The 3,600-nt window shown below is 37.7% G+C and overlaps 1 pseudogene; it reads right to left on the reverse strand.

Moving 5' to 3' along the window:
* Nucleotides 1–2,180: 2,180 nt before the first annotated feature.
* On the reverse strand, nucleotides 2,181–2,591 carry LOC115279184 (annotated as a pseudogene).
* Nucleotides 2,592–3,600: the final 1,009 nt, after the last annotated feature.

Raw genomic sequence — 3,600 nt, forward strand, 5'->3', positions numbered from 1 at the left:
AGAGAGAGAGAGAGAGAGAATCCCAGGCAGGCTCTATACTGTCAGCACAGACCCTGCACAGGCTTTGAACCCAGGAACTGTGAGATCATGACCTGAGTCGAAACCAAAAGATAGACGCTTAATGAACTAAGCCACCCTGGCACTCCTAGAATATTTCTTCAGGAGAAGGGCATTAAACAAATAAAATGAAAGTGCCTCATACCAATTTTGATATTGTATTTTGATCCTTTTGAACCATATCTAGTTTTGGACCTCCTATTTTTCTTCAATTAGTGATATTTAAAAATTCAAGAATGGCACATAGCATATGTGAAATCATCTGTGGAATCTAAAAAAACAAAACAAATGAATAAACAAACAAAAAAGCAGAATCAGACCTATAAATACACAGAATAAACTGATGGTTGCCAGAGGGACAGGGCTTGGAGGTTGGACAAAGTGAGTGAAAGGGAATCGGAGATAAAGGCTTTCACTTAGGGAATGAATAAATAAAAGGTACAGTATAGGGAATATAGTTAATGGTATTGTAATAGCATTTCATGGTGACAGATGGTAGCCACACGTGTACTGAGCCTGGCATTAGGTAGAGAGTTACTGGATCACTGTGTTGTACAGCTGAAACTAATGAACACTGTGTGTCAGCTATACTAAAACAAAAGAATAGCACATATTTCATAACACTCAATTTGTAAGATGTAATCTAGTCTAATGACTTAGAAATTAAACTAAATGTAAGATTTTTATAAAAAGAGGATAGATAAAAATAGGAACAAAATTATAAAGATCCTTGTTCACTGTTTGAAGGTCTTGAGCTATATTTTCAGTAATTTGTAGTGCAGTTTTAAAACTATTACTCTGTTGGTGAGGAAGATGACCTGAAGAATATGCAACAAAGAGAAGTAGGAAATGTTTCACTAATTCCAGATAGAGCTGAACGAGACCAGTAGGGAAAAGAAAGAATTATGTGGATTTCTGACTAATTTGAAAACTTGATGACATTATACCTACTCATCCAGGGACATACTCCTGGTCCAATAGTTTTAAATTTTACACACTGTCAAAAGGATCATAGATCCTATGAAACTAGCCAAAATACCCTAGGTTCAAAACCTTTGGACTGCATCAGCATAAATTAATAGAACTTGTATGTGAATGGGAGAGAAGAAAGTGTTAGTGTGGTGTTGAGTTTTTAGCAACAATAATTATTCACACCTCTCTCTTCTGTGGTTTTAAAGCTAATAGAGAAATAAAATATAATACTTAAATGTCAAGGAATTGTAAATAAAGCTGTTCGGAAAATGAAGCTGGGATGAGTCCACACTTGGACTCCTTAATACTTTTCATTGAATTAAACTTACCTGCTCAGTCACAGGAAAAAAACAACAAACAAAAACAGACTTTGTAAGCATGGAAAGCATCAATTTACATTATACTGCACATAAAAATCTGTATATCTTACTGGCGATCACCTCTGGAAAAAAGAAATTCTTTAAACAACTCAACTGAAAAATGCTAAGTTCTTCCAATTAAATTCAGAAATCAGAGATTTTTCTTGGGTTTTAGTGAGGCTTTTGTCTTTAGTACTTAAAAATGGGAGGTACTCTTAATTTGTGTACCAAGGGAGAAAAGGTATTAGGTAAAAAAGGATGACTCCCATCAGAAGTCCCCCTCAATTCTTCTAAAGAGGCAGCAGAAGGGGTTAGCCACAGTTAACTGCAGAGTGGAAGCAGATGACCCTCCGTCTGATGTATTGTCAGAAGTGAATATAGTAGCTTAACCCCACCTTGTGATCCACCTCTCTTCAGCTCTTCCCGGAGGCAGTTTGTCATCTCACATCATCACAGGAAGAAGGCTGAATACAGCACAATAAAATATTTAGAGAGAGATCACATTCACAAAGCTTTTATTATGGTATATTATTATAATTATTCTATTTTAGTTTGCATTATTGTTGTTAATCATCTCTTACTGTGCCTAACTTATAAATTGAACTCCATCATAGGTGCATGTAGGTAGGCAAAAACATAGTACATACAGGATGTAGTACTATCCATAGTTTGAAGCATCCACTGGGGTTCTTGGAGCACAATCCTCAAGGATCTGGGGGACTACTAGAAGTATATCTCATGCGGTATTTGAGACATTCTTATTTATCTATTTATTTATTTTTTTTACAAGAAAACAAATCTACACCTTTATTTATTTACTTTTCAGTTACTTTAAATCCTTGAAGGGTACAACATCACACGGATTCTGTGGCCAATGGCTTTAGCAGGAAGGTTGCTTCGGAATTTGGCATGAACCATGCCACTGCTTCCATGAGCACGAGTTACTTTCCCCCAGGTTACTCTGGTTTTATTCGGTTTGCTACCAGGAGTCACTGTGTTGTTTTTTGCTTTGTACACATAAGCACATCTCTTGCCTAGATAGAACTCAGTTTCATCTCGGGCATAAACACCTTCAATTTTAAGAAGAGCTGTGTGCTCCCTCTGGTTCCGAAGACCCCGCTTGTAGCCAGCAAAAATGGCTTTGGACCACAGCCTTCCAGACATATTTGTTGTTTCAGGAGTCCTGTTCCCAGCAGGCCCTACTTATTTCCACCCAAAGTTCAGCAGCAGCCGGGACATTCTTATTTTAGGGACATTCTTATTTTAGAGTAGTTTTCAAAATGTGAAATTCACATTTAGAGGCACCTGGTTGCTCAGTCAGAAGATCATGAGGCTCTGGAGCTTGGGGTTGTGAGTTTGAGCCCCACATTGGGGTCAGAGACTACTGAAAAAATAAACAGCAAGAACTGACTTAAAAATAAATAAAATGTGAAATTCAAATTTAAAGGATATCCTATATTTTATCTTGCAAAGCTAATGTAAGAGGTAGATAGATGGTCATTGAGAAACTGGGTGCTTGACAGGAGACAAATAACATAATACATTATTGGCTAAGGTATGAGGCTTAATTTGATCGAAAGCTCTGCAGTGGGTAGATTTTCAGTGTTGGAATATTCTTCAAGGAGGCATTGGTGCTCACCAGGCCATGTCTTATCGAGGGATTCTTACACAGAAAAGGAAAATCCAAGCAAGCTAGTAATGTCTAGAGAATCATCAGTGTTTAGAAAGGTAAAGAGTATAACCCTCAGAAAATATCTAAGTAAAAGCTTAACGTAGTATATTCCGTAACATAGTTAAGAATTTCATGAGGTGCTGGGATGGCTCAGTTGGTTAAGTGTCCAACTTTGGCCCTGGTCATGATTTCTGGGTTCCTGAATTTAAGCCGCACATTGGTCTCTCTGCTGTCAGCACAGAGCCTGCTACTGATCTTCCGTCCCTCTCTCTCTGCCTCTCCCCCTCTGGCTCGCTCGCTCGCTCTCTCTCTCTCTCTCTCAAAAAAAAAAAAGAAAAGTCTTTTTGGCACCTGTCACTAGAGTAGATAATATCTAAAATCCTTTCTACTTCTCAGATTTTATGATGTAAAACTAAAGACAGTACCACTAAACTGTTCACTTTAAAATGGCTAACTATGACATGTGAACGCCACCTCAGTGAATTTAAAGACACTAGAGATATTAAAGCTCTCTTTTGGTTCTTATTCTGTGAGTCTGGG

This window comes from Suricata suricatta, chromosome 15 (assembly GCF_006229205.1).
Source record: "Suricata suricatta isolate VVHF042 chromosome 15, meerkat_22Aug2017_6uvM2_HiC, whole genome shotgun sequence".
In the NCBI taxonomy this organism is placed as follows: Eukaryota; Metazoa; Chordata; class Mammalia; order Carnivora; family Herpestidae; genus Suricata; species Suricata suricatta.